Source organism: Hylobates moloch, unplaced genomic scaffold (genome assembly GCF_009828535.3).
Source record: "Hylobates moloch isolate HMO894 unplaced genomic scaffold, HMol_V3 SCAFFOLD_205, whole genome shotgun sequence".
NCBI classification, from domain to species: Eukaryota; Metazoa; Chordata; class Mammalia; order Primates; family Hylobatidae; genus Hylobates; species Hylobates moloch.
Window position 1 is genome coordinate 36,596 of NW_026652480.1, and position 10,727 is coordinate 47,322.

The 10,727-nt window shown below is 43.2% G+C and overlaps 1 non-coding gene across 1 annotated transcript; it reads right to left on the reverse strand.

Annotated features, from left to right (window-relative positions):
• Nucleotides 1-10,292: 10,292 nt before the first annotated feature.
• On the reverse strand, nt 10,293-10,428 carry LOC116464130 (U4 spliceosomal RNA). Its single transcript, XR_004246862.1, has one exon. It is a non-coding gene; the product is annotated as a U4 spliceosomal RNA (small nuclear RNA).
• Between the last annotated feature and the right edge of the window lie 299 nt (nt 10,429-10,727).

The window sequence follows — 10,727 nt, forward strand, 5'->3', positions numbered from 1 at the left end:
CCAGTTTACTAATTTTCTCTTCAATTGTGTGTAATCTGCTATTTAACCAAACATCGGCTTTGGTTTCAATTATTCTTTGTTTCTAGAAATTCTACTTAATTCTTTTGTTGTTGTTGTTTTTGTTTTGAGACGGAGTTTTGCTCTTGTTGCCCAGGCTAGAGTGCAATGGCATGATCTTGGCTCACTGCAACCTCCACCTCCCAGGTTCAAGTGATTCTCCTGCCTCAGCCTCCTGAGTAGCTGGGACTACAGGTGCCCACCACCACGCCCGGCTAATTTTTGCATTTTTAGTAGAGACGGAGGTTTCACCATGTTGGCCAGGCTGGTCTCAAACTCCTGACCTCAGGTGATCCGCCCACTGCGGCCTCCCAAAGTGCTGGGATTACAGGTGTGAGCCACCACACCTGGCCTACTTATTTCATTTTCAAAGCTGTTTGGTCGTTAAAAAAAAAAAAAAAAGCATCTTGTTTCTTGCTCATGTTTTCTAGCTCCTGTCTTATTTTCTTTAATCATTTAAATAAGCGTAGTTTATATTCTGTAGCCATCAATTCCAGTAGCTAAAGTCTGTATGGGTTTCATTATGTTCTTTGTAGTTTCTGTTGACTCACTCATCGCTGCTTATTTCCTCAGGTGTATTGTATTTTGGGTGCTCATGTTTGGCTTTGGAAATCCTGTTTATCTGTGAAATCCTTTGAGACCCAGGTTGAGGGTACACCTGTGCGGTCAGGATTTGTATTTGTTTCTTCCAGGCCCCCCAGAACTCCAGCCTGGGACCACTTTCTTGACAAATTTGAACTTTAAAACCTTAGTGAGGGAAATTTCTAAAAGGTTATTAATTCTAAAGGGAAAATTTTCTTCTGCCCTGCAAGCCCACTGCAGGCCAAAGTAAACAAATATCCTGTATGTCTCCCTGGGCTAGTATAGGGTTTTTTTTCCCCAGTCTGTTCTTGGAGGGTATAGCGCTTTGAATTTCCAGTCCCATGCAGGATCACAGTCCTGATTTCTTGTATAGGCCCAAGTCCTTGTCTTTAGTTTCCTGTGCACCTATTAAAACCCTAGAGATTTCTGAGATAAGTAGGTGCCCTCAACACAACCATGGCTTCACCGCCCTGCTTACCACTCTGGTTTCCTGCCCCTTCTTCAGGTTGAGTGTGAAATTTGGAAGACTGTCAGAAGCATTCTGTTTTCATTCCTGCAAGTTATGCCTTTGAAATGATGTCTTATTTATCCCGTGTTTCTGTGTGTTTAATAATTAATCAGCATTTTTCAGGTTATCTCTCACTGTGCCATGTTGCTCCTTGATTCCTTTCTCTCCTGTACCCTCTGCATCAATTGAGTTTTTTGCTGTACATTGATAGAGAAGCACAATTCCTCTCTTTCCACTGCCTTCCTACTTTATTTCCCTTCTATTCTTGCATCTCTATACTCCATTATCCACATTGCAGTCTAGTGATCTTAAAGTGTAAGCCAGGTAACATCACTTTCCTGCCTAAAACAGCCTTTTAATGTTTTCTTGTAATATAGGCTTTTTACCTTGGCATTCAGGATCTTTCATGACCTGAATCTTGTCTGCTGTAGTGTTTTCTTAATAGTACCACCTTCTTGTTCTAGGCCCCAGCTACACAGGTCTTCTTAAACTGACCATAGCAAGCCCTTTTCTTTCTTCTCCTGCCTGTATTGCTTTTCTCTGGGTGCTTCTTATTGCTGTCTCTTTCTGTTCTTGCCTTAAGTGTCACCTCCTTAACGAGGCCTTCTCTGACCACCCTATCCAAAATAACCTTGCCAAGGTTTTTCTTCTACCAGGTGTGACTACTTTAATTACTATGTCTTCATATATGCTCCACAAAGGCTTGGTGAATCGTTTTCACCTTTGCATTTCTTTTATGTTTTTTGTTTTGTTTTTGAGACATGACGGCTCTGTCACGCTGGAGTGCAGTGGCCCGATCTTGGCTCACTGCAACCTCCTCCTCCTGGGTTCAAACGATTCTCCTGCCCCAGCCTCCCGAGTAGCTGGGACTACAGATGTGCGCCACCACGCCTAGCTAATTTTTGTATTTTTAGTAGAAACAGGGTTTCATCGTGTTGGCCAGGCTGGTCTCGAACTCCTGACCTCAGGTGATCCGCCTGCCTCAGCCTCCCAAAGTGCTGGGATTACAGGCGTGAGCCACTGCACCTGGCCCACCCTTGTATTTCTGATGCTTAATAGTGTCTAGTCCATATCAGACACTCAAATATTTGTAGAATAAGTGAAACATTGATGAACTCCTCCGTGGATAAAATAGGGAAGTCTTAATTTGCAAGGAGGTGGCACTTAATTTAGCAGCAAAATTTTAGTTAAGAATTAGTAAGCAAAAAAGCAAAATGGATAACGGATGAATTCCCAGAAACAAATGTCGCGGAGCAGATGTGTAGAACAGCAATCGTCTGTCAGCGTCTTCCGTCGGCAGAAACCTGCTTGGAGACAATGCTGAATTAAATGAGGGACTGGCTGCTCCTCTCTATACAAAGACTACCAAAGGAATAAAAGCAACGTCTATCACCGAACTACTACTCCCAGCTGCCCCCGCGCGGGCCTGCCTATGGGAGGCGGCGCTCGTCTCCGCCCCAGGGAGCTCCGGCTTCGGGGCGGGAGGGGTTCTGGGTTCTGGGTTCTGGCCCCGCCCCGCCCCGCTCCCCGCCGTCGCCCTCCCCCAGGGTTGTGGCCACGCGCAGCGGCGGCGGTTGTTCCGCTTCCCCTCCGGCCCGGGCCGTCGCCATTGCCGAAGGCTCCCTCCCCTCCCCTCCCTGGCGGCCGCAGGGCTCCGCCGCCGCTGGGCCTAGCGGTAGCAGCGGCTGCACCAGCGCGGCGTCTCTTCCCGCCCCGCTTCCCCTTCCCTCCCCTCCCTTCCCCGCGCCGCGCGCTGGCCCGGGGCGGCTCCGCAGCTCGCCGGGAGCTCTGACCGAGGCGCCTCGCTGGGGCGGGGACCTTGCCTCGCCTTGGGTAAGTGCACACAGTCCGGCCGGCGCGGGACGCAGGCCGGCTCTCTTCCTCCTCCTTCCTTCTCCGCGGCCTGGCGGGCGGGAGCGGCCCGGGACGGCCGACCTGCCCCGCGCGGGGCCGGGGAGCCGCCACCTGCGTGCTGGGAGCCGCAGCTCCTGGGGCGGTGGCTCATTGTCTGCTCCCCAGGGCCGTTTTCTTCGCTGGCTTTAGCCCGAAATGGGAAGCTTGCCGGGCTGCGGAGGTCTCACTCTTCCTGGACCCAGCCCTGCCCTGAACCGCGCGGCACCACGGTCTCTGCCGACTCTCGGTCTTCCCTCCCCTCGCGTTTCACCCTCTTCCTTTGCTCCGTTTTCTTAATGCTGGACCAGACTCTCCGGTTTTGTTCCTTGATTTTTCCTCTCTCACTGATTCTCAGCCCCTGCTTGCTCGCTGTCTGTTCACCTCAGTTTCACTGCTCAGGAATATTGTCGCGAGTAGCTTGACTGTTTGCTCAGCTCCAGCCTGTAACCTCTTTTCCACATTCCACATTGGTAAAAACGCAGAGCGTCCCGGGCGCCTGAGGGCCACCGCTGACGAACGGAACTTTCGGAGCTTCTCCTCGCTCCTGTTTGAGCTTCAGCCTAGGGGTGAAGTTTGCTTCTTTAGATAACTTAGGTGAAGTTAAGATTGGTTTTTCACCATGTTTGGCTTTCTTGGAAACACACGCAAACACAAAACGTCGCCACAGATTTCTCTGTGGACTCAACCTTTTAACTAATTCTTTAAAGATAAGTCATCCAAGAACAGAAGCGTGTCATCGTCAGTGGGTGTGAGGTTGTACCCATCCTTGTATCTTAATATTAATAGTACTACTCTCTGGGCAGTGTGAGCGTGATTTGTTTTCCCTTGATAAATAACGAACTCCGGTTGATATCATTATCTCACTTCTGCGTTACAGGTGATGTGTCCTTTCTTTGTTTTCTTTTTTAACCTTTATAAAAAGACAAAATGGTTAGGCCTAAAATTAGACTACGAAGAGCTGTGTTTTGGATCAAGGTTGTGCACGTCACGTTTTTTCCCCTGCCGTGTTCGACTTTTCCGCTCTTAGAAGTAGGCAGGATATTGAAATGTACAAGAATTTGCTCTGGGGGTTTTGTTTTTGTAGGGTTGTCCAATAGAATAACACTCAATAAAGTTACATTGGGATGAAGGCAGTGAATAGTAATTTCTAAAGCAGGTTAAAACTTGTCAACTTTGCCAGAAGCTCTGTGGCTTCTGTAAAACCCACTTATGCTCGTGTATATATGAAGAGCCTTTTTCATGTTCTGTTAGGAGTATGGATTTCAGGCAACTTTTTCACTCTGTCATCCTCGGCTATTAAATCTTTCGAGCTGCTTATTAGCCAAGCACACTGATTGACACTTATTACGGAAAGTGAACCTGTAATAGATGTAGGTCTTAAACGAACTTTCCGATTTGGTAACAGAGGTTGACCTAAATTCAGTGTATTTTGTGTTTTCACTAAATAGCCCATTGTTACCTTTCCCTCCAGCAAGGCTCTGAAAAAAAATGGCTCCAATACTCAGCTTCAATACTGTCATCATTTCTTAAATAGTAGTATCAGTTGTCCTTAACGGGTGTTTTATTGGCCTGAGGGATTAAGGTGTAGAAAGGTTGGAGTTTTGTTGGAGTTTGAAACTTGGTCTGTAGATGTTGGCTTCTCTGCCAGTGTCTTCTAATCAGCAGATATTTTTATGAAGGAAGAGTTCCTGGGTATTTCACTTCCCTTAGGGCCTTGGTTTATGGTTTACTATGATTCAGAGAGAGAGATACTATTCTGGACTCCGTGCTATTTAATACTAACCTTGCAAACCCAAGTTCAAAATTAAGTTTGTAGTTCGAGTATACAGGTGATAGGGCTCTCTGATCTTTATGATAGACAGGTTCCCAAGTAGATGCGGTTAACAATTAAGATTTCTTCTTTTTCTTTTCTTTTTTTTTTTTTTTTTTTGAGACGGAGTTTCAGTTGCCCAGGCTGGAGTGCAATGGTGCGATCACCGCAACCTCCGCCTCCTGGGTTCAAGCGATTCTCCTGTCTTAGCCTGCGGAGTAGCTGGGATTACAGGCACGCGCCACCACGCCTGGCTAATTTTGTATTTTTGGTAGAGACGGGGTTTCACCGTGTTGGTTAGGCTGGTCTCGAACTCCGGACCTCAGGTGATCTGCCCGCCTCAGCCTCCCAAAATGCTGGGATAGGCTTGAGCCACCGCACCCCACCAACAGTTTCTATTTCAATTATACTGTTTAAGAGAGACAACTTAGAACTTGTTCAGGTAGCTAAAGATAAACTTTCAATTATACTTTTCTAATATTTAAGAACTTCTTCAAGTAGCCAAGGATAAAATAAGTAGGAAATGTTAGATTCTTCCTATCTTTTATCTATCAAAATTGATTATTATAATAATAATATTTGGGTATATTTCTTTTGGCTTTCTGACTTTTACACTTTGGTTAAAATTTGAAACTGGGTCTTCTTCACCGGGCGCGGTGGCTCACGCCTGTAATCCCAGCACTTTGGGAGGCCGAGACGGGCGGATCACGAGGTCAGGAGATCGAGACCATCCTGGCTAACACGGTGAAACCCCATCTCTACTAAAAATACAACAAAAAATTAGCCTGGCATGGTGGCGGGCGCCTGTAGTCCCAGCTACTTGGGAGGCTGAGGCAGGAGAATGGTGTGAACCCGGGAGGCGCAGCTTGCAGTGAGCTGAGATCGCGCCAGTGCACTCCCGCCTGGGCTACAGAGCGGGGGCTACAGAGCGAGACTCCGTCTCATTAAAAAAAAAAAAAAGAAAGAAAAAGAAAAAGAAACTGGGTCATCTTCAAGACTTTAAGTCGTAAAGGTTTTGATCAGTTTGTTGTAAGAGTTGAGTTTCCAGACTAATCAGAGGGAGGGTGTTAATTGCAAATTGTGTGTCCAGGCTCTTCCTAGTATCCTTTTTGTGCCTTAACAGAGCAGAATAGGAAAGGAAAAACCTCATTGCCCCCCAAAAATAAAATACTGGTTGTTTTCTTCTGTGATCAGAGTTGAGTTTCATCACTTCTTCCCTTCTAGGGTCACCTGCCTGGTTAAGGGTAGTCAGTCTGAACATTCATTCAGGATTTCAGTCTTCCGGCCTACTATCTCTGAGTTTCTTTAGTACTTACTCCTGCATTTCAATTCTTGCTGTTCTACTTTACCCTGGGCAAGATATGCATTCTTTTCAAGACTTGCTTTTCTCACCTGTAAGATGGGGATAATAATAATAATACCAATTTCATAGGGATATTTAGATCAAATGAGGGAATGCAGGTATTCCGTAATTACAGTTCTTAATAAACGTTAGTTAATAGTCTGTTCTTATATGCTGTAGAGTTGATACTCTTAAACTTAGATTTAAAACTGCCTTCTAGGCCAGGTGGGTTGGCTAACACCTGTAATCACAACACATTAGGAGGCTGAGGCGGGCCGATCACTTGAGGTCAGGAGTTCAAGACCAGCCTGGCCAACATGGTGAAACCTATATTCTCTACTATTCTTTAGTAGAGAATTTAGTATTCTCTACTAAAAATAAAAATATTAGCTGGGCGTGGTGGCGGGCACCTGTAATCCCAGCTACTTGGGAGGCTGAGGCAAGAGAATTGCTTGAACCCAGGAGCAGAGATTACACCACTGCCCTTCAGCCTGGGTGACAGAGTGAGACTCCGTCTCAAAAACAAACAAACAAAAAGCTGCCTTCTAAAAGAACGAAGTTTCTGAGACCGTAACTAAAAATAAAAATTACCTTTGGGTAAATAAAATATAATTTTTCAGGAGAAAAAATATAAAATCGTTTCACCACTGAAATAAAACATAGGGTTTTTGAACACAAATTTCTCAGATTTAAAAATATGCATATTTCCTGTATAAAAGTTGAAAAGTGGACAGTGGCTGGTGGTGCCTGTAGTCCCAGCTACTTGGGAGGCTGAGGATCCTTTGAGTCCAGGAATTTGAGGTCAGCCAGGACAACACAGGGGACCCCATCTCTTAAATGAGACAAAAATAAAAGTAGAAAAAATATTAAATAAGAAATTTGGAAAGTAGTAAAAACTTTTAAGACAAAATTACTTTAGTCTCAGCTGGCAGAGAGAACCATTGTAACAAACTGGAACAGTGGTTTTGTTCCTTATTTTAAATTTAAATTCTAAAAGCAGTACATGTTTATTATAAAAGGTTCAAACAAGTCAATTAAATATGTAAAGAGTGAAAATTCTTTGGGAGACTGAGGCAGGAGGATCGCCTGACCTCAAGAGTTGGAGGTATAGTGAGCTATGATTGCACCATTGCATTCCAGCCTGGGTGACAGAGCAAGACCCTGTCTTATAAAATTCTTAAAAAGTGAAAATTACTTTCTCTTTTTAGTCCCATTCCTTAGAAGTACCTACCCACTGTTAATAGTTTTATTTACTGAGTTAGAAATAAGTACTTTTTGTGTGTCGGATACTTTCTATGTTGATTTTAAAATAAAAAATCTGATCATTATTGTTTTCCATATCATGACATATAGTGGCACCTCTACTTTTTAAGTCATAAGATATTACGCCATATGGTAGTACTTTAATTATTTGTGGTCATCTATGTTATTTCTAACTTTGAGCAACTAAAACTGGAGCCTTAATGAACTTATACGTATGTCTTTGTGCACATGCATATGTATATAAGTATTTCCGTTAAAACGACTTGTAGGCCGGGCGCAGTGGCTCACGCCTGTAATCCCAGCACTTTGGGAGACCAAGGTGGGCGGATCACGAGGTCAGGAGATCAAGACCATCCTGACCAACATGGTGAAACCCCATCTCTACTAAAAATAGAAAAATTAGCTGGGTATGGTGGCATGTGCCTGTAGTCCCAGCTACTCTGGAGGCTGAGGCAGGAGAATCGCTTGAACCCAGGAGGCAGAGGGTGCAGTGAGCCAAGATTGCGCCACTGCATTCCAGTCTGGTGACAGAGCGAGACTCCGTCTCAAAAAAAAAAAAAAAAAAAAAAAGACTTGTAAGTGTGCATTTAAATTTGTTTTTCTTTTTTTTTTTTGAATTGCATTCCAAAAAGACTTTACCAATCTATATTTCCTTATTGAATTGTAGAAGCTCTTCACATGTAATAGATATTAATCTATTGCCTTCTGTTTAAGATCTTCTTCATTCCACCTTTACAAAAAACATCCTTAGGTGTTTTCTTCTGGTACTTTTAATAATTATTGTGTTTCAATCTCTTTTTTTTTGAGACTGAGTCTCACTCTGTCACTCAGGCTGGAGTGCAGTATTGGATCTCAACTCACTGCAACCTCCGCCTCCCGCATTCAAGCGATTTCCCTGCCTCAGCCTCCCGAGTAGCTGGGATTACAGGCACCATACCATCACATCCAACCGATTTTTTTTTTTTTTTTTGGTAGAGATGGGGTTTTGCTATGTTGGCCAGGCTGGTCTTAAACTCCTGACCTCAGGTAATCTGCCTGCCTTGGCTTCCCGAAGTGTGGGGATTACAGGCGTGAGCCACCATTCCCGGCCCATTGTGTTTCAGTCTTAATCTTTCTAGAATTTTTTCATGCCTGGTGGAAACAAAAGAGTTTTAAAATAGTTTTGCTACAGAAATAAAATACAGATATAAAAATATTTGGCCGGGCGCAGTGGCTCACGCCTGTAATCCCAGCACTTTGGGAGGCCTAGGTGGGTGGATCACCTGATGTCAGCAGTTGGAAACAGCCTAACCAACATGGTGAAACCTTGTGTCTACTGAAAACACAAAAAATTAGCTGGGTGTGGTGGTGCACACCTGTAGTCCCAGCTACTCCAGAGGCTGAGGCAGGAGAATTGTCTGAGCCTGGGAGGCGGAGGTTGCAGTGAACTGAGATCAAGCCACTGCACTCCAGCCTGGGCAACAGAACGAGACTCCATCTCTAAGTATAAAAAAAAAAAGAAGTAGTAGTTAACTAGATTTTTCTGTTCGTTGGTATTTTTATTATCTTACTGGACTTCAGTAAAAGTCTGCTTATTTTGTTTTCCAAGTTCATTGTTTTATCTGAGAATAATAGTAACTTCAGCCACTTTTCTATGGTTACAATATTTAACTTTTTTTTTTTTTCTTTCTTTTTTAAAGACGGGGTTTCACCGTGTTAGCCAGGATGGTCTCGATCTCCTGACCTCGTGATCCGCCTGCCTCAGCCTCCCAAAGTGTTGGAATTACAGGCATGAGCCACCGTGCCTGGCCCTTAACTCTGTTTTAGGTCTTTATTACATTGGCCTGAAGTTCCAAGACTTGGTTAAATAAGAGAGGTGTCATTGTCTTGAAATGACTCTGGTGTTAATATTTTTACAGTTAGGGATGATGGCAGCTGTTGGATTTAGAGAAAAATTATTATTTTATTCTGTTTCTGCTTTACAAAAAATAGGAATGGCTTCTGAATTTTATCAAATGCTATTGTAACATTTAGATGATGATGTGGTTTTTTTCTCTTAACTATTGCTGAGGAAATGTAATAGTAAATTTGCTATTAATCAAAGGTATCAAAGGTATATATCATGAATAACCAAAATCCCACTCATATTAGTCATGCATACAGAATTTACTGAAAGGTTAGAGGAGAATCTCATATAAATTTAGTTTAATAAGAATAGGCTGGGCACAGTGACTCATGCCTGTAATCCCAGCACTTTGGGAGGCCGAGGCAGGCGGAGCACCTGAGGTTTGGAGTTTGAGACCAGCCTGACCAACATGGAGAAACGTGTCTACTAAAAATAGAAAATTAGCCGGGCGTGGTGGCGCATGCCTGTAATCCCAGCTACTCGGGAGGCTGAGGCAGGAGAATCGCTTGAACCCGGGAGGGGGAGGTTGCAGTGAGCCGAGATCGTGCCACTGCACTCCAGCCTGGGCAACAAAAATGAAACTCCATCTCATAAAAAAAAAAAAAAAGAATAGATCGGCCTTTATGATAACTTGTGTAGTAACTTCTGTAACCTCTTCAGGAATCCTTATTGGTGAGTCACTTCTGATAATTTGTATTTCCTAGATCATTTCTTTTAGATTTTCAAATCTGTTACTATATAGGTGTGTATAATGTTTTGTCATTAAGATCTGTGGTGTTCATTTCCTTTTTTTATTAGTGATTTCATTATTTTTCTGAATTTGCCAAATGTCTGTCTACTTAGTGGTTTTTTTTACTAACCAGCTTTGAGATTTACTTATTGTATTGTTTTTGTTTGTTTTCTGAATCCCTGATTTCTACTTTTCTCTTTATTTTGCTCTCCTGCTTTTTTTATTGTTAACAATGTTAACATTAAGTCAATGTTATTAATTCTTAATGAATTCTTAGTTCCTTTAATGTGTTTTCAATGAGCAGTAATCGCGCCTCGGATAGACCTCATTGGCTACGATACCGCGACTGTGCAAAGCTAGTTCCTTTTAATGTCTTTTAATGATAAAAACGTTTAATGTTCTTCATTTGCTTTTGAATGCAGCGTTGGCTGCACATTGTAATTTATATGAATGATGTTCTTCTGCTCAGTATTTTCCAAATAGTTGGTGGTTCTAGTTTTGGTTTCCTCTTTGACTCAGGAGGTATTTAGGGTAATTCTATTCACTCATATTTTCTTTCATTGTTGTCAGCTTCTATAATCTTTTAAAATCTTTTAAACTTATTGAGGGTTTTTTTTGTGACTTAAAACATAATCCATTTTGGAAAATGTTCTATGA